The 20,754-nt window shown below is 45.8% G+C and overlaps 1 protein-coding gene across 5 annotated transcripts in view; it reads left to right on the top strand.

The window, feature by feature from the left end:
* Nucleotides 1-20,754, top strand: part of LOC127442891 (gastrula zinc finger protein XlCGF8.2DB-like) — a 295,005-nt gene that overhangs the window by 105,548 nt on the left and 168,703 nt on the right. The window lies entirely within an intron of this gene.

Raw genomic sequence — 20,754 nt, 5'->3', positions numbered from 1 at the left:
ACGCAAGGAGGGGGGTGATAAAGTGAAGAGGGGAATGGGTCTGGAGCGGGGTTCTCCAGTGGAGGCAGCCTTATGCGAAAATCCACTCTAGTGTCCCATGGATAGGAAAGGGTAGAGGGATGGATTTTGACAGAAAGAATAGGTTGATTGGAAAAACAGAGGTGTCTGAAACATATGTGAAGCAATGTCAGGATACGTACATGCATGTGCATTTGCGATATAAACAGGCTGAATCCTCGGGCGCGGGACTGCACAGTGTTCAATGGGAGAGCATATAAATCATGTGAGAATGTTTAATGCTGTATTTTACTGAGCTCGCTCGAAGCTGCGAGTGGATGAATCCGCAGGCGTGGGTCCGCACAGCATACGACGGTAGGACATTCGACTCTTGTGGAAGTGATATAAGCTGCATTATAAAGAAACTCCCTGTCAAAAACTCACTCTGCTATACTTATGGGTTGATTCATCAAGAATGGCATTTGATGTGAGAGCATAAAATAAGCTATGTTCAAATGAAATTGATTGATGCAGAGAAGCCAGCTTATGGTGAACTGTTTAGGGAAGACCTAAAATGGCCCCATTTATGTCAATCACAAGGAGGGTGGTGGCTCATTTGGTATGAGTAGCATAATAAGGGTTACAGAGTCATGGAAGCTGGTGTGCATGGCCTGAAAAACGTGCCATGCTTGCGCTGTTTGCAGTGTAGTGGAGTTTGTCACATGGCCTGAAAGACACCACAGTTGCGGAACTTGGACAGCACGTTGCGTTGTTTGTGGTGTAGTGGGAGTTTGTCACATGGCCTGAAAGACACCGCAGTTGCTGTGCTTGGACAGCGCATTTGCACTGTTTGCAGTGTAGTGGAAGGTTTAGTTGCACAGCCCGAAAGACACCACAGTTGCAGCACCTGGACAGCACATTTGTGCTGCTTAGGGATATATTGAGGCAATAGTAAACAACAGCTGTGCAGGAGGAGCATACTGAAATGCTGGAGAGTGTTGGAATGATGATTGAATTAAATAGATAGTCTTGTTTCTCTTGCGTACGAATAAAGCTGTAATAGAGGTCAAGTGGCATGAAGCCAGAGCAGCACCCGCGCAACGGACCACTCTGGGTGGAAAGTTTAGATAAAAGAACATGTGAACAGTCGTAGGGAGCTGTTTCACATGTATACAGCACCAAAGCAGCCAATTGTGGAAGCAGCTACACGTAATGATCTGCTTCGGCGAATAGAGTTTAGGAAGAAAGACAGAGTAAAAGTAATACTTGATAGCAGTCAATGCTGCAAAAATGAATGAGCTTCTGCGGCAGCTTCTGTTGAAAAATGAGATGATATAGACGGAAGAGCTGTTCTGATGAAGGCGAATGCTTTGCAGCGAAGTTGCATCCGATGATCCAAGTCACTTGCATGGGTCTGTTCATGGGCAATGGGCGGGGCTGAATGCCAGAAGACTCGATGCCACGTAGAGGTAAGCAGCTGTTTAAATACTCTTAATCTGGCAGTGTGATTGGTAGATAAAATGACCTGCTCCTCCCGAACCTTGTTAAATGAAACTCCATTTAATGAAACTTAATTTCTGTCACTGGAAAAGCTGGCTTTTCAACAGCTGGAAAAAGGGAACCTGATCTTCTATGAGGAGGACCTGAGAGAGTGTGGCATTGATGTCAGAGTAGCATCAGTGTACTCAGGAGTTTGTACCCAAATCTTCAGAGAGGAGTTTGGACTGTACCTGGGGAAGGTTTTCAGCTTTGTGCATCTGAGCATTCAGGAATTACTCGTTGCTTTATTCAAGTTTCTGAAAAACAAGTCAAGACTGAGTGATCTCCTGAAGAGTGAAGTGGACAAGGCCTAACAGAGTGAGAACAGACACCTGGACCTTTTCCTCTGATTCCCTCTGGGTCTCTCACTAGAGTCCAATCAGATCTTACAAGACCTACTGACACAGAAAGGAAGCAGCTCTGACAGCAAACAGGAAATAGTTGAGTACATTAAGATTAATATCAAGGAGAATCCTTCTCCAGAGAAATCCATCAATCTGTTCCACTGTCTGAATTAATTGAATGATCATTCTCTAGTCCAGGAAGTACAAACATACCTGAACAGAAGAAAATACTCAAGTCTCTCTGGAGTCAGTTTCTCTCCTGCTGAGTGGTCAGCTCTGGTGTTTGCGTTTCTGAACTCCGAAGAGGAGCTTGATCAGTGTGATCTGTGTAAATATGATCCATCAGATGAATGTCTTCTGAGGCTGCTGCCAGTAATCAAAGCATCCAGAAAAGCTAAGCGAATAATTTAGCTTTATTTCAATCTCATTTTATTGTAACACTAAATTTGATAGCAGAGATTAGTTCACAACACAAGTCACATGTTTTTACTTTCCCTTCATTAAAATATATATTATATTATTTAAAATATATGTGCCTGGAATTTCGTGCTAAAGAATAATGTTTTTATTTTATTTTTTTATTATTATTATGATCTGTATGTTTAAATTCCATAATGCAGTTTTGATTCCAGCTGATTCTCATTGCACATCCATTTGCTCTTGTTTTGTTTATATCTGAGGGGTGTGAGTTTCAGAATGAATCTGACTGCTGTACTGAGATGTCTTTGCTAAAACTTATAGTTTGACACTCTGTTATCTTGTCATTTTTCTCTCAGTCAGAGTAACTGTAATCTGAGAGAGAAAAGTTGTTCGGCACTGGCCTCAGTTCTTAGCTCAAACTCCTCAAGTCTGAGAGAACTGGACCTGAGTGAAAATAAATTGCAGGGTTCAGGAGTGAAGCTGCTCTCTGCTGGACTGAAGAATAGAAACTGTGCACTGGTGAATTACATTAAGAAAAAAAAGAAAAAAAAAAGCGATTAGGGATTCCGGACTGTCTGAGTCATTCTCAGGGATGCCCAAGAATATGAGATTGTTCCACATACTTCACTTTGTGAGGAAAGTGACAGTACAGAGGTCTAAAGTTTTTTATTGTCTTAGAAAAATTGTCAATTTGTTGATACGCAAAGTCAAGGCAAATCCTTAATCTCTACTGTAGGTGAATAATTCCAAGTACATCTAGTTTCTGTTTATTGAATCCAGCACACTAACCATTATTTCAGTAGTGAGCATTTAATTTGTGTTGGCTGATGAGTTAGCTTTTTTCCTTTTGGCTGGGTTCAATGGTCCTTCTGTTGTTGATTCCATTTTGGCATCCATCTTGTGATAGAAGTAATTGTTGATAAAGTCCTCCAAATTATCCACTGTCATACAGTTGGTATTTTTATGTCGTCAGATTAATAGCACCAGATCTTGAATTTGAAAAAGCCTCTGAATTCATGATCTTGCAAAAGATTTTAATTTGATATTATCAAAACATTTTGCTGTTAATTTTAAATCTATGAAAATATTTTGTGTGAATTCACCTCATATAAATTCAGATTGTGAAATTCAAGTTTTTGTTATTCAAGTGGTTTATTTCAGGTCATGAAATTCATGTCTCAATATTCAGGTTGTTAAATATGGGTTGAGAAATTAAGGTTGCAAAATTTGAGGATGACATCTGGGAATGTAAGAAATATTTGATCCAGACGTGTTGCTGTATAAGTGCAATATTGCAGATATTCCAATCAATTTTCAAGGAGCAGCACAATTTTCACGATCTAGCAGCAGTGAGCAGCCATGTTAAATCTGCCTCCATGCTCACATGAGCTCACACTTGATGCATGCTCCCCCTCACCCGACCAAACCCTTTTGAAGATTCTCCAATCTCCCTTTAAAGGAGCCTCAAATACCCTATTTATTTACTCAAAGAACTTCAAGATTTATTTCAAGTGCCTCAGAGCCTTTCTCTTATGATGGTGTTAGTGAAGAAACCACTGACAGTTCTTAGTGGTATTTAGAGTTCTTGCAAGAACTAAGAGTGATTTTCTCAGAGAACTGAAAGGGATTAAGGAGGATCTTCAGAGGGTTCTGCTGGTGTGGCAGCTGAGGAACCTCAAATGGTGCCTTGACTGTCTTTTAAGTTTTACAGTGTAATTTACTGAGGTGACATTATCGTAACTTTAGAAGATTACACAGAGGAAATGATCATTTGGTGGATGATTTAAATATTCAGTGAAGAGTGAACGAGTGATCTGATACACAGCTTTGGTGTTGATGAACATCATGGTTACTTGTGTAACCTCCGTTCCCTGATGGAGGGAACGAGACGTTGTGTCAATTTAGTGACACTAGGGGTTACTCTTGGGAGCCCGAGACACCTCTGGTCTTTGATAAAAGGCCAATGAAAATTGGCGAGTGGTATTTGCGTGCCACTCCCCCGGACATACGGGTATAAAAGGAGCTGGTATGCAACCACTCATTCAGGTTTTATGCTGAGGAGCCGATATAAGGTCTGGCCATTTCAGCGGGTAGTTCAGCATTGTGGCAGAAGGGACACAACGTCTCGTTCCCTCCATCAGGGAACGGAGGTTACACAAGTAACCATGATGTTCCCTATCTGTCAATCACTCGACGTTGTGTCGATGTAGTGACACTAGGGGTCCCTATACGAAATGCCACAATTGGATGAACCGTGTTACGTGAACTGGCAGTGTGTGGTGGGCAGACTACTGTGTGCCTCATAGCTAGCACACCAGGTCGACACGTAACCTCCCCCAGCATAGTTATGAGTGTCGAACGGCCCTTTGGGGACAAGTCGACTACCCAAGAGATAAAGACAGGCTTAACCCAGTCATGGCCTCTTTTCCCCTTCTCTTTTTTCCACTCCCTAAAAAAGAAGGGGGATTATCCGACTGGGCCGCCAGGTCTAGTCGGGGGGTGTCCCTCCCAAGGGGAAGACACCACGGAGACCACACCTTGCCCAAAGAGGGGGGGGATATTTAAGTGGAAAAATGTCACATGGTCTTTCCAACCATGTGGAGAGTCTTCAAGGTAGATCCTACCCAACGGATGAGGAGTTACTACGAACATGGTGACTGGGGCAGAGGGGCTCTGCCCAAGGAAGACGCAGTTTGCCAACAGGGAAACGAATTAGCGGAAGATATACATCGCATGGGGTTAGCCTTACAGGGAACCGCCACATGTGGAGCACCTACCCCAGAACAGGACTCTTAGCACGTGTACTGGGCCGGCAGCGAGTCTCTCCGAAAACTCGACTGCCACAGGGCTCGGAGGAAGTCTACCAGGGAACAAAACTTGTGAACACTACTGGGAATTAATGGCACACGTCTTCAGCTCAAAAGGGGGTGGAAGGCACTATGTGCAAGTGATACACCCGGCCGGCTATCCCGGGCTTATCAACTTGTATCGCGAGCCACTGCCTGGGATGAAACCGGTTCCACCTGGAGGTTGTAGAACCTTGCAAAGGTGATGGGTGTTGCCCAGCCTGCTGCTCTGCAAATATCTGTTAGAGAGGCACCCCTGGCCAGGGCCCAGGAAGCCGCTACACCCCTGGTAGAATGGGCTCGTAACCCTAATGGGGGCAGCATGTCCTGGGCATGATATGCCATAGTTATGGCGTCAATGAGCCAGTGGGCAATCCTCTGCTTGGAGACAGCGCTTCCTTTCCGCTGTGCACCAAAGCAGACAAAGGGATTCAGCCTCCTGGCACCTCTTAGGAACCTGATGATCAGGTCGTGCTTCCCTAAGGACTTACCGTCGACTGCATCGTAGTGTGCTGTTATGGCGGCAACGTACACCTTCAAGGTGGAAGGGGACAGCCTTCCTTCCAACCTCTCCTGCAGGAAGGAAAGCACTGATCCGACTGCGCAACTTTGGGGGTCTTCCCGTTGGGAAGAACACCACTTAGTGAACAGATGCCACTTAAAGGCATACTGGCGCCTCGTAGAGGGGGCCCTAGCCTGAATGATCGTGTCTACCATCGCAGGTGGTAGACCGCTTAGGTCTTCCGCGTCCCGTCCAGGGGCCAGACATGGAGATTCCAGAGGTCTGGTCGTGGGTGCCAGATGGTGCCCCGTCCCTGAGAAAGAAGGTCCTTCCTCAGGGGAATTCACCGGGGGGGGGGGGCTGTCGTGAGGAGCGTGAGGTCTGAGAACCACATCTGGGTGGGCCAGTAGGGTGCTACCAGGACGACCTGCTCCTCGTCCTCCCTGACCTTGTACAGGGTCTGTGCAAGTAGGCTCACTGGGGGAAACGCATATTTGCACATGCCAAGGGGCCAGCTGTGTGCCAGCGCGTTTATGCCGAGGGGGGCCTCGGTCAGGGCATACCAGAGTGGGCAGTGGGGAGGATTCTTGGGTGGCGAACAGGTGTACCCGTCCGCTGTAGTGTTGAGGTTTCCCGGGATGTGAGTGGCTCGCAGCGACTTGAAGTGCTGCTGACTCCAGAGGAGGAGACGGCAGGCGAGTTGTGACATACAACGAGAGCGCAGACTGCCTTGGTGGTTGACATATGCTACCGTTGCCATGTTGTCTGTCTGAACTAACACGTGCTTGCCCTGGATCAATGGCCGAAACCTCCGCAGGGCGAGCAGAATTGCCAACAACTCAAGGCAGTTGATGTGCCAATGCAATCGCGGGCCCGTCCGCAAGCCAGCAGCTGCGTGCCCATTGCAAACAGCACCCCAGCCCATTTTGGAGGCGTCCGTTGTGATCACGACGTGCCTGGAGACCAGTTCTAGGGGAACACCTGCCCGTAGAAACGAGAGGTTGGTCCAAGGGCTGAAAAGACGGTGACAGACCGGCGTGATGACCACGCGATGTGTCCCGCGGCGCCATGCCCAACTCGGGACTCGAGTCTGAAGCCAGTGCTGAAGCGGTCTCATATGCATCAACCCGAGCGGGGTGGCCACCGCTGAGGATGCCATATGCCCCAGGAGCCTCTGAAAAAGTTTCAGTGGAACCGCTGATTTCTGTTTGAACACCTTCAAACAGGCCAACACCGACTGGGCATGCTCGTTCATGAGGCGCGCTGTCAAAGAGACTGAGTCCAACTCCAAACCGAGAAAAGAGATGCTCTGAACCGGGAGGAGCTTGCTCTTTTCCCAGTTGACCTGAAGCCCTAGTTGGCTGAGGTGTGAGAGCACCAAGTCCCCGTGTGCGCACAACATGTCCCGAGAGTGAGCTAAGATTAGCCAGTTGTCGAGATAGTTGAGAATGTGAATGCCCACCTCTCTTAGCGGGGCAAGGGCTGCCTCTGCGACCTTCGTGGAGATGCGAGAAGACAGGTACAGGCCGAAAGGGAGGACCTTGTACTGATATGCCTGACCCTCGAATGCAAATCGCAGGAAGGGTCTGTGTCGAGGAAGGATCGAGACGTGGAAGTATGCGTCCTTCAGGTCTACCGCCACGAACCAATCTTGATGGTGGACGCTCGCCAGAATGCGGTTTTGCGTCCACATCTTGAACGGGAGTCTGTGTAAAGCCTGGTTCAGTACTCGCTGGTCCAAGATTGGCCGCAACCCACTGCCTTTTTTCGGTATGATGAAGTAGGGGCTGTAAAACCCCTTCTTCATCTCGGCCGGAGGGACAGGTTCTATCGCGCCCTTCCATAGGAGGGTAGCGATCTCCGTGCGCAAGGTAGCAGCGTTTTCGTCCTTCACCAAGGTGAAGTGGACACCGCTGAACCTGGGCGGACGCCTGGCGAACTGAATTGCGTAGCCGAGTCAGACGGTCCGGACAAGCCATCGCGACGGATTGGAAAGTGCAAGCCATGCGTCCAAGTTCCACGCAAGGGGGACCAAAGGGACAATGTCATTGGACTTCCGGCAGATGGGGCCTCGTGGTGGGGCGGAGCATGAGGTGCCACACCATGTTGTAGCCATGCTGAGTCTAGGGATATCGAAGCACTTACCTGGCTCCTTGTGACCACCCCCGGAACAGCCTGGGATGGGGGAGGAAGAGGCCTGTCCCCGTGACCCATGGAGACTGTCACATCGGGGATGATTTGTGCCACAGCTGGGCACTCAGGGGCCGGAGAACACTGCTGGAGCGCCAAACCTGCCAAATAGAGTGGTGGACGGTGGTCATGATGACGGCCGTGCACACCGGATACATGACCCAGGGAACAAGGTTAACCGCTCTTGCTGAACTCTTGAGTACTGCAGCCACTTGGGCATGCAGTGCAATTAAATGCAAAGGTAACAAAAAGATGGAGAGGTCTGCTTACCAGCTCCAGAGCAGCTGGTTTCGTCGTCCCTGGGTCACCTGTCTCAAGGGTGCTTTGAAGCCTTTCACGGGTTCTGGGCAGCCACGAGACAGGTGGCATCTGCTTCCTGCGGTGTGCTCCACGCCGGGGCTGGGCCAAAGGGGCGGGCTGCAGCGGAGCCGGTGCAGTCACCACAGGGGGACACCCTTGGCGACAAGCAGACAGGGTGCGGGATCTTGAGCTGTGCCGGGGCAGGATATGCTGGATAGCCTCCATCTACTGCTCCACCGTCGAGAACTGCTGGGCAAAGTCCTTGATGGTGTCGCCGAATAGGCCAGCCTGGGAGATGGGGGCAGCAAGGAACCGTGTCCTGTCGGCCTCACCCATCTCGACCAGGTTGAGCCATAGGTGGCGCTCCTGGACCACTAATGAGACCTCGGAGAGCGAGGTCGGTCGTCGAGCGCAGTTCGTGCATCAATCCCGGGGTGGAACTTCCCTCGTGCAGTTCCTTTAGCGCCTTGTTGGACTTGCAGGAGAGCCATGGCGTGCAGGGCGGAGGCGGCTTGTCCAGCGGCAACATAGGCCTTGGCCGTCAGAGACGACGTAAACCTACAGGCCTTGGACGGGGGCTTTGGGCACGGTGGATAAAGGCGCTCGCGGTCCACCGGGCCCTTGGCCGCCCCACCATCGAGGGTAGTGAGGACGGGGAAGCTGAAAAGATCGGGACCGGGCAGTAAAAAAGTGCCTCCCACGACCTTGTCAGCTCTTCATGCACTTCCGGGAAGAAAGGAATGGGGGCGGGGCGTGGCTTTGAGCGGCGCCGCGAGCCCAGGAACCAATCCTCGAGCCACGAGGGTTCAGGGAAGAGCGGAGGGTTCCACTCTAGCCGACGCCTGCCCGGGAAAGCATGTCATCATCCGACCGGGGTGGAGCGTACCGGATATCGGTAAGTGTCAAGGGGGGTACTCGCCAAGCATTGGTGGACACCTGGTGTAATCAAACCACTATCCACCAACGCTTGGTTCAACCAGAGGTGTTGGGCACAACTAAAACGGTGAGGGTGAAATGTGTGCACGGGGATATTCACAAGTATCCGGTGGTGACCCTGGCGATTAAATTCCAGGGGAAAAAGCATAGAGTGGAGGCTGCGGTTAGTTCCCGCCTCACCCATCCACTGATTTTGGGGACTGATTGGCTTGATTTTAGAGTTTTATTAAAGGGAATTTGTGCGGATGGGTCCTGTATGAAGTTAGGGAGATGTGCAATGTGCGATACTCTGGGAGGGGAGGCAGAGCCGGGGCTGTCCTCGACAGCTCCACGTCATAATGACGAGAGAGGGGGAGAGGCTGTGGCCCCTCCCCTTCTCAGGGAATTCCCTGAGGGGGATTTCCCTTTGGAGCAGTCGCGAGACGAAACCCTCAAACACGCCTTCGACCAAGTGAGAGTCATCGATGGTCAACGACTCCAGCTGGACATCACCCTTTCATACCCCTATTTTGCGATTATAAATGAGTGGTTGTATAGAGTGACGCAGGACGCTCAAACAAAGGAAGATACAACACAGCTCTTAATACCGCGGAGCCGTCGGGAAATGGCGGTCACCTAGGGGAGATAAAAACACTGAACCACTTAATAGCCCGTTTTTATTGGCCGGGCATTTGTGGCAATGTCTGCAGGTGGTGTGCGGCAAGCCGCGAATGTCAGCTGGTTAATCCACCGGCCACCCCAAAAGTGCCATTGCGCCCTCCTCCGCTAATCGAGGTCCCCTTCGAAAGAATTGTAATGGACCTCGTCGGGCCATTAGAGCGGTCAGCATGAGGACATAATTTTGTATTTATCGTAGTGGACTATGCATCTCATCATGTAGTGTTGCGGAGGCACTCTTCAAACTAATCTCCCAGGTAGGGATTCCAAAAGAAATCCTCATCGATCAGAGCACAACCTTTATGTCATGAACACTACACGAGCTTTACGAATGATTGGGCATTAAGTCAATTCGCACCAGAATTTACCATTCACAAACAGATGGCCTGGTGGAGCGATTTAATAAAACCCTTAAAAATATGATTCGTAAGTTTGTGCACGAGGACTCTAGAAATTGAGACAAATGGCTTGATCCCCTGTTATTCACAGTACGAGAGGTCCCGCAAGCCTCCACGGGATTTTCCCCATTCAAGCTGCTATATGGGTGGCACCCACGCGGCATGCTTGATGTCATACGCGAAGCTTGGGAGGAGGGACCTTGAAACAGTAAGAATGAAATTCAACATGTTCTTGATCTTAGAGCAAAACTCCACACCTTGGGGCAACTAACACAGGAGAATTTGTTCCAAGCTCAAGAACGACAGGGCCGGCTGTATGACAGGGGAACTCGGCAGCGGGAATTTGCACCGGGAGATAAAGTACTCATATTACTCCCCACATCGAGCTCCAAATTACTCAAGGACCCTTTGAGGTCACACGACGAGTGGGGGATCTCGATTATGAGTTAAAGCGAACCGATAGAGGGGGCACATGTCAAATTTATCACCTTAACCTCCTGAAATTATGGACGCTGTGACACTGGCTATGGTAGTTCCAGAGAGGGCGGAGCTCGGGCCGGAGGTGAACACAAAACACAATAATTTCACCCTAGTCACTTGCGGAGAACACCTCTTACCGTACCAACACGCAGAGGTTGCCAAACTTCAACAAGAATTCGCAGATATATATTCCCCTCTACCGGGTCACACAAACCTCATCCAACACCACATCGAGACCGAGCTGGGGGTGGTGGTATGTAGCCATCCCTACTGATTGCCGAGCACAAAACAAAATTGTCCGGGATGAATTGGATGCAATGCTCGATATGGGGGTAATAGATGAATCCCACAGCGATTAGTCCAGCCTGGTTGTTCTTGTTCCTAAGAGTGACAGATCTGTACATTTCTGTGTGGATTATAGAAAAGTCAACACGGTGTTACGCCGCTGCATACTTGGATGACATCATTTACAGTAATGATTGGCAGTGGCACATGCAACATCTGAGGGCGGTTCTGAGATCGCTGCGACGGGCCGGACTCACGGCAAACCCCAAGAAGTGTGCGATTGAGCGGGTGGAGGTACGGTATCTGGGGTTCCACTTGAGCCACGGGCAGGTGCGTCCCCAAATTGACAAGACTGCGGCGATTGCGGCCTGCCCGAGGCCCAAGACCAAAAAGGGGGTGAGACAGTTCCTGGGGCTGGCTGGCTATTATAGGAGATTTGTGCCTAATTATTCGGACACCACCAGGCCGCTGACTGATGTCACTAAAAAGGGAGCTCCAGACCCGGTCCAGTGGACGGAGCAGTGTCAACAGGCGTTTATGCAAGTGAAAGCTTTGCGGGGGGCCGCTTTTACATTCACCTGATTTCTCTCTCCCTTTTGTCTTGCAGACGGACGCTTCAGACAGAGGGCTGGGGGCCATACTCTCACAGGTGGCGGAGGGGGAGGAGCGCCCAGTGCTGTACATTAGCCGTAAGCTCTCACTGAGGGAGACTAAGTACAGCACCGTGGAAAAGGAGTTTCTCGCCATCAAATGGGTGGTCCTCACTCTCCGGTAATACCTGTTGGGGCGGGCCTTCACCTTCTGCTCGGATCACGCCCCACTCCAGTGGCTCCACCGCATGAAAGATACCAACGTGCGGATCACCCGTTGGTATCTGGCTCTTCAGCCTTTAAGTTCAAGGTGGTCCACAGACCGGGAGCGCAGATGGCTGTTGCCGACTTCCTCTCCAGAAATGGGGGGGTAGTGGTAGGCAGGCCGGATGACTCCCCAGCCTGAGTCGGGCGGTGGGGATATGTGGCAGTGGGGGCATGGTCAAGCGTCCGTCCGGAGAGAGAGAAAGCGGTAAGGGCGCTTGCACCTGAGCTAGATTATGTTTAACACCTGTCTCTAATTCCAGTGAGCATGGGGAGAGTGGCATATAAACAGCCACACAACCAGCAGCAGTGAGAGAGTCTGGCACAAGGAAGGCCACGGTGCTACAGAAGCTGTTGTGCTTAATCTATTGTGTTTGTGAAGTTGATGTGTATAAGTGACTACGTGCCTGTGAAGCTGATGAGTTTGTGAAATTGTAAAGCACTGAATTGGCTGATTAAAACTCTTACCTGAACCTGGAAACCCCGCTTCCCTGTGTTCTTCTTCCCTTCTGCCTGTGAAGCAGTGTCACAATCTGCTTAAATGATGGGAGTGGAACAAGGTTCAATATCAGAGATTCAGCTAAATCATATATAGATCTAACAATAGTATCAGCAATAATAGCAGTAAAATATCAATTGGAAATACTAGATCAATCAACAATTGGGAGTGATCATTATCCAGTAACCTGCACAATAGTATTAGAAAAGCAAAGGAGTGTAGTAGCAAAACAACAAAGATGGACATTTGAGAAAGCAGACTGGGGGAAATATGATAGAATATGTAAGACAGAATTGATGAATTACAGTATGGAAGATGACACTGATGAGTGTACAGAGAAATTAAGCTCAATATTAATCAGAGCAGCAGAACAATCAGTCCCTACAGGGAAAGGAAAAGGAAGGGAGAAAATTGTTCCATGGTGGAATAATGATTGTTCCAATGCAATTAAAAGAAGAAATAAGGCATTTAGAATATTAAAAAGAACACTGACACCAGAAACAGTACAAGAATGTCAGAGGGAAAGAGCACAGGCAAGGAGGAAAATTAAACAGGCAAAAAAGAGATACTGGCAAGGTTATTGTTCTTCTATATGTAAAGAAACAGGATTGGGTGAGGTATGGGGTATGTTAAAGAAAATGATTGGGATATATAAAACCAGATATATACCGGTATTAACAGGAGAAGGAAGAATAGCTATTACAGAAAAAGACAAGGCAGAACTACTAGTTAAAACATTTCAGAAGGCACATATTAAAGAAAATCTCGATGAGAATTATAGAAGGAAAAGATAAGAAATTTTGCAGCAACATCAATATATGTATAATAAAAAACCTGATGGGAGAGGAGCAATAGACGTTGCATTTGAAATATGGGAACTTATTATATCAAATTAAAAAAACAGCACCAGGAAAAGATCTGGTATGTTATATTATGCAAAAATATGTAGACAACATAATACTTAAAGCAATACTGGACTTATTTAAGAAGATATGGGTAGATTCAAAATGGCACCGAGTATGGCTGCTGCACTGTGAGCTCTGACACAACATTGTAGTTTTTTGTTTGTTTTGTTTACAATTCATATGTTTTTTGGTCTTGGATGTTGTCTGCCTTATTGCCTATGACAGACAAACACTTTTGGACATTGGTTCTGCAATTACACACCGTAAACCGGACTTCAAATTCCTCAATGCCGACCCTGCTGTTTACAAACACGGCAGCAGAAGGAAAAGGGGAAATAGAGCCGGCGTTCTCATCAGAGTAAGACGTCGCTCAAATTGACCCCCGCTACCCAGTATTCTACCGGCAAATGTTCAGTCTCTGGACAACAAGCTCTGCGAGCTGAGAGGGTGGATCTCTTTCCAATGAGAGATGAGGGACTGCTGCATTATCTGCCTAACAGAAACTTGGATGTCTGCAGAGATTCCAGACTCAGCCATCAAACCCGCGGGGTTCTCCGTGCACCGAGCAGACAGAGCGAAAGACCTCTCAGGTAAAAGCAGAGGTGGAGGTGTTTGTTTTATGATGAACAAATCCTGGTGTGATCAGAAGAACGTACATTCTATTAAGTCTTTATGCTCTCCTGATCTGGAATTTCTCATGCCTCTGTGTCGACCATTCTGGCTACCGAGGGAATTCACAGTGGTCATTATCACAGCTGTGTACATCCTGCCACAAGCCAACACAGACCGGGCACTCAAGGAACAAGGAGTATAAGCAAGCAGGAAACCGCTCACCCTGAGGCCGCGTTCATTGTGACCGGGGACTTTAACAAAGCCAATCTCAAATCAATCGCACCAAAATACCACCAACATATCAGTTTCAACACACAAGGGGACCGGGTTTTGGACCATTGCTGCTCTCCCTTCCGGGATGGCTACAAATCCCTCCCCCGCCCACCATCTGGCAAATCGGACCACTCTTCCATTCTTCTTCTGCCTGCTTACAGGCAGAAACTGAAACAGGAAGCACCCACCCTCAGAACGATCCAGTGCTGGTCGGACCAGTCAGACTCTATGCTACAAGACTTTTTGATCACATGGACTGGGAGGTGTTCCAGTCCGCCTCTGATGACGACATAGAGCTTTATGCTGATGGTGTAACATGTTTCATCAGAAAGTGCATAGAGGATGTTGTTCCGACCAAAACAATATGGATCTACCCCAACCAGAAACCTTAGATTAATAGCGATGTTCACACGGCACTTAATGCGAGGACCTTTGCTTTTAATTCCGGGAACGCGGAGGAGCATAAACAAGCCAGTTATGCCCTCCGCAAAACTATCAGAGCAGCAAAACGCCAGTACAGGAACAAGATTGAAGGACAGTTTAACACCACCAACTCTAGAAGCATGTGGCAGGGAATTAATATCATCATGGACTTTAAAGGGAATAAAAACTCTACCGTGAACACCGCTACCTCTCTCCTGGTTGAGCTAAATACTTTTTATGCTCGTTTCGAGGGAAATAACACCGCCCTCACGGAGAGAGCTCTCGCGGCCGAAGCTACAGAGGTTAGTTCACTCTCCGTCTCTGTAGCGGATGTAACCCGATCCTTCCGATGGGTGAATATCTGTAAAGCCGCAGGTCCAGATGGCATTCCGGGCCGTGTCATCATAGAGTGCACGAACCAACTGGCTGGTGTTTTTATGGACATTTTCAACCTTTCCCTCTCCTTGTCTGTGGTCCCCACATGCTTCAAAATGTCCACCATTGTGCCTGTACCAAAACAATCCAAAATCACTTGCTTAAATGATTGGCGTCCTGTTGCTCTGACCCCCATCATCAGGACCCATTGCAGTTTGCTTACCACAACAACTGCTCCACTGATGATGCTATTGCATCTACACTACACACTGCTCTCTCCCACCTGGAAAAAAGGAACACTTATGTGAGAATGCTGTTTGTAGACTACAGCTCAGCATTTAACACCATAGTGCCCTCCAAGCTTGATGAGAAACTCTGGGCTCTGGGCTTAAACAGCTCGCTGTGCAGCTGGATCCTGGACTTCCTGTGAAGCAGACGCCAGGTAGTTAGAATGGGCAGTAACATCTCCTCATCACTGACCCTCAACACTGGAGCCCCACAGGGCTGTATTCTCAGCCCACTTCTATATTCCCTGTACACATATGACTGTGTGGCAACACATAGCTCCAATGCCATCATTAAGTTTGCTGATGATACAACGGTGGTAGGTCTGTTCACTGACAATGATGAAACAGCCTACAGAGAGGGGGTACACTTTCTGACAAACTGGTGTCAGAAGCACAACCTCTCCCTCAACATCAGCAAGACAAAGGAGCTTGTGGTGGACTTCAGGAGAAGAGAAAGTGAACACAGCCCCATCACCATCAATGGAGCACCAGTGGAGAGAGTCAGCAGCTTCAAGTTCCTCGGTGTCCACATCACTGAGGAACTCACATGGTCTGTCCATACTGAGGCCGTTGTGAAGAAGGCTCATCAGTGCCTCTTCTTCCTGAGATGGTTGAGGAAGTTTGGAATGAACCGCCACATCCTCACACGGTTCTACACCAGCACTGTAGAGAGCATCTTGACTGGCTGCATCTCCACCTGGTATGGCAATAGCACCGTCCACAACCGCAAAGCCCTGCAAAGAGTGGTGCGAACTGCAAGACACATCATCGGAGGTGAGCTTCCTTCCCTCCAGGACATATATACCAGGCGGTGTTTGAAAAAAGCTTGGAGGATCATCAGAGACTCCAGCCACCCGAGCCATGGGCTGTTCTCACTGCTACCATCAGGCAGGCGGTATCGCAGCATCAGGATCTGCACCAGCGACTTCATGACAGCTTCTTCCCCCACACAATCAGACTTTTGAACTCTTGATCTCTCACGATCAATATACATCAGCACTGCACTTTATTACTCTTATAACTCACACTGGACTGTCATAAATTATACTCTCTCTTAACAACACACTGGCAACTGACTATCAGCTGACAGCCTGAATGTCAATACAGTACAATACAACCTACTGTACATTTTATATATACTATATATACTATTTTTTATTGTATAATGTGTATTCTATATTGTGTGTATTGTATACTGTACATTGTATGTTATTATTTGTGTATTGTGTTGTGTGTAATTATGTGTATATTAGATTTTAAATTGGGTTGTGTAAATCTGAAGTTTATTGTAAATTGGTATATGTCTCATCACTGTCATGACTGCTATGTTGCTCAGAACTGCACCCAAGAATTTCACACACTATTTCACTTGTGTATATGGTTGTGTGACAATAAAAGTGATTTGATTTGATTAGAAGGGAGGCTGCCAAGATCATGGAAACATGCCATAATAATTCCAATAGCTAAGCTGGGGAAAGATGTATCAATAGCTGGGTATTATAGACCAATAACACTTACGTCTAACCTATGTAAATTGATGGAGAAAATGTTTGTAAATAGGCTGTATTATGTGTTGGAGAGTAAGAGATTATCAGCGCCTTATCAAAATGGTTTTAGAAAAGGTAGATCAACATTGGATGCACTAATAAAATTGGAAACAGATGTTAAGAAAGCAATAGCAATGAAAGAGGGGTTAGTGGCAGTTTGATATTGAGAAGGCACACGACATGATGTGGAAAGAAGGTTTATTAATTAAAATGAAAGAAAATTGGAATAGAGGGAAGAATCTATAATTGGATTTTAAGTTTTTTATTTGAAAGAACAATCCAAGTTCGAGTAAGTGATGAATTGTCTCAAACTGTAAGAGTGGAGAACGGAACACCTTAGGGAAGTTTGATAAGCCCTATATTATTTAATATTATGATTAATGATATATTTGAAGGAGTGTCATCAGGAATTAACACGGCTTTATATGCGGATGATGGAATAATATGGAAAAGAGGGAGGAATATATCCTTTAATATGGAGAGAATTCAAGAAGCAATAGGGATAGTTGAAAAATGGTGTCTAAAATGGGGGTTCAAGTTTTCAATATCCAAAACATGTTATCAGATATTTACAAAGAAGAAAATTAAAGAGAACAAACAACTTAAATTATATGGGACATCGTTAGAAAAAGTATCTAAGTTTAAATATCTGTGAATGTGGTTTGATGAAAAGTTAACTTGGAAAGATCATATAGATTATATTATAAAGAAATGTGGTAAAGTATTAAATTTAATGAGAGGGGTTGCAGGACAAGACTGGGATGCAGACAAACAATCATTAAGGGGTATATATGTTGGACTTATGCAATCAGTACTAGACTATATTTGTATTGTATATGAATCTGCATCTGCAAATATGCTAAAGAAACTATATATCATGCAAGCTAAAGCATTAAGACTCATTTTAGGATCAGTTAAAACTACACTAACTGCAGCATTACCGGTGGAAACATCAAAAATGCCACTGTATATAAGAAGAGAGAAACTAGCTATGGTATACTGGATTAATACCAGCACATGTGGGAATTCAAGGCAATGAAGAAGCAGACAAAATGGCTAAAGAATCATTAAGGATGGATGAACCAAGTATAAATATTTAACTTAGCAGATCAGAAGGGAAATATTTGGTATTGGAAGCATGCAATAGGAAATGGCAGACTTAATGGGATTCATGTCAGACAGGAAGACAATATCATAAGGTACAAAGGAGCATTAAAAAAAGTATAATCATTCATAACATAAGTAGATTGGAACAAGTTAAATTCACACATCTAAGAACAGGACATTCAAATAACTATACATTACACATCATAGGGAAACATAATACAGGTTTATGTGAGGTTTGTGCAGTAGAGGAGACAGTAGAGCATGTGTTGATGGTATGTCCTGCATATGAAAAAGAAAGGAGGATACTTAAGGAAGAATTACAAACCTTAGGAAATCAAGAATTCATAATAAGCAATATCTTAAATGATGGTCCAAATGCGGGGAAACGAATGCAATAATGAGATTTATTAGGAGCAGTGGATTAAAATATAGGATATAGAGAATAGGGAGAAATATAGATTTCATTATCTTCACACTCCATCACAGATGGTGGCAGTATGCACCTATTAAGTTGGTTCGCAACCCGCCATAAAACTTAAAGAAGAAGAAGAAGAAGAAACCATTGACCATAAGATGTGGTGGCGCTGAAGGATTCAAAATTTATAGTGATTAAGGACTTATATTTTGGTCTGTTTCACACCCAAAGTGATCGTTTCGCTTCAGAGGACATGGATTAAATCACTGGATTACTTTTACATTGCCTTTAAATCCTTTTTGGAGTTTAAAGATTTTTTTAGCTCCCGACTGACTTACATTGAATGGACATTAACCCATCATACAAGTCAAGTCATTTTTATTTGTATAGCACCTTCCACAACACATATCGTTTCAAAGCAGCTTTATAGCTATACATCCTACATCCACCTCATAAATCTCTTTGTGTTCCTTAGAAGAAAGAAAGTCATACGAGGGTGAGTAAATTATGAGACAATTATAATTTTTGGCTGAACTATCTCTTTCAGTTAATGAGTATAGAACTTTGACTGTCGGTGGCCATTTTTATTGATAGGTCTTATCAACATTTTAAGAATATGCTAGCACTTAGTTTTGATCCAAAGCACTTGAACCACGACATTTTCTTGGATAGGCTTGAGACTTATGTTTGCATCTGTGGACCGGTGTTAGCATGGTTTACGTCCAGTTTATCTGATTGCTACCACTTTGTGTAAGCAAAGAATTTTCAGATCAAGCACAAGCTAAGTATGGAGTACCGCAAAGCTCAGTAATAGGTCCTCTGCTTTTCTCCTTCTATATGTTTCCCTTGGGAGACATTGTTTTATTTAAGTGAAAGACTGTTATTCCAAGGTTGTATTGCAACCTTAAGTAGTTCTTATTTGTGATAGGCAGAGGGCAGACAAGCTTAAAGGTACATTGCACCACTTAAGGCTACGATATACTTCCTACGAAATCGAAGAACGAACGGTTGTGATGTAATTTAGAAAAAAAATCTGGCCAAAAAGATGGTGTTTATGCATTTGTTTTGGTGGTTCATAACAGCTCTAGCCCCCTATGAAATCCGTTTTATTGTTTTCCAAATTGTTTTATTTTTTTCCCAAATTCCATGTTTTCTGTTGAATTATCCCTGAATTCTGGTTTTTAAAGTTTAATTACATTATATATATATATATATATATATATATATATATATATATACAGGTGCATCTCAATAAATTAGAATGTCGTGGAAAAGTTCATTTATTTTAGTAATTCAACTCAAATTGTGAAACTCGTGTATTAAATAAATTCAGTGCATACAGACTGAAGTAGTTTAAGTCTTTGGTTCTTTTAATTGTGATGATTTTGGCTCACATTTAACAAAAACCCACCAATTCACTATCTCAAAAAATTAGAATACATCATAAGACCAATAAAAAAAACATTTTTAGTGAATTGTTGGCCTTGTAGAAAGTATGTTCATTTACTGTATATGTACTCAATACTTGGTAGGGGCTCCTTTTGCTTTAATTACTGCCTCAATTCGGCGTGGCATGGAGGTGATCAGTTTGTGGCACTGCTGAGGTGGTATGGAAGCCCAGGTTTCTTTGACAGTGGCCTTCAGCTCATCTGCATTTTTTGGTCTCTTGTTTCTCATTTTCCTCTTGACAATACCCCATAGATTCTCTATGGGGTTCAGGTCTGGTGAGTTTGCTGGCCAGTCAAGCACACCAACACCATGGTCATTTAACCAACTTTTGGTGCTTTTGGCAGTGTGGGCAGGTGCCAAATCCAGCTGGAAAATGAAATCAGCATCTTTAAAAAGCTGGTCAGCAGAAGGAAGCATGAAGTGCTCCACAATTACTTGGTAAACGGGTGCAGTGACTTTGGTTTTCAAAAAACACAATGGACCAACACCAGCAGATGACATTGCACCCCAAATCATCACAGACTGTGGAAACTTAACACTGGACTTCAAGCAACTTGGGCTATGAGCTTCTCCACCCTTCCTCCAGACTCTAGGACCTTGGTTTCCAAATGAAATACAAAACTTGCTCTCATCTGAAAAGAGGACTTTGGACCACTGGGCAACAGTCCAGTTCTTCTTCTCCTTAGCCCAGGTAAGACGCCTCTGATGTTGTCTGTGGTTCAGGAGTGGCTTAACAAGAGGAATATGACAACTGTAGCCAAATTCCTTGACATGTCTGTATGTGGTGGCTCTTGATGCCTTGACCCCAGCCTCAGTCCATTCCTTGTGAAGTTCACCCAAATTCTTGAATCGATTTTGCTTGACAATCATAAGGCTGCGGTTCTCTTGGTTGGTTGTGCATCTTTTTCTTCCACACTTTTTCCTTCCACTCAACTTTCTGTTAACATGCTTGGATACAGCACTCTGTGAACAGCCAGCTTCTTTGGCAATGAATGTTTGTGGCTTACCCTCCTTGTGAAGGGTGTCAATGATTGTCTTCTGGACAACCGTCAGATCAGCAGTCTTCCCCATGATTGTGTAGCCTAGTGAACCAAACTGAGAGACCATTTTGAAG

Source organism: Myxocyprinus asiaticus, chromosome 6 (assembly GCF_019703515.2).
Source record: "Myxocyprinus asiaticus isolate MX2 ecotype Aquarium Trade chromosome 6, UBuf_Myxa_2, whole genome shotgun sequence".
In the NCBI taxonomy this organism is placed as follows: domain Eukaryota; kingdom Metazoa; phylum Chordata; class Actinopteri; order Cypriniformes; family Catostomidae; genus Myxocyprinus; species Myxocyprinus asiaticus.
This window is presented reverse-complemented; position numbering and strand designations above follow the sequence as displayed.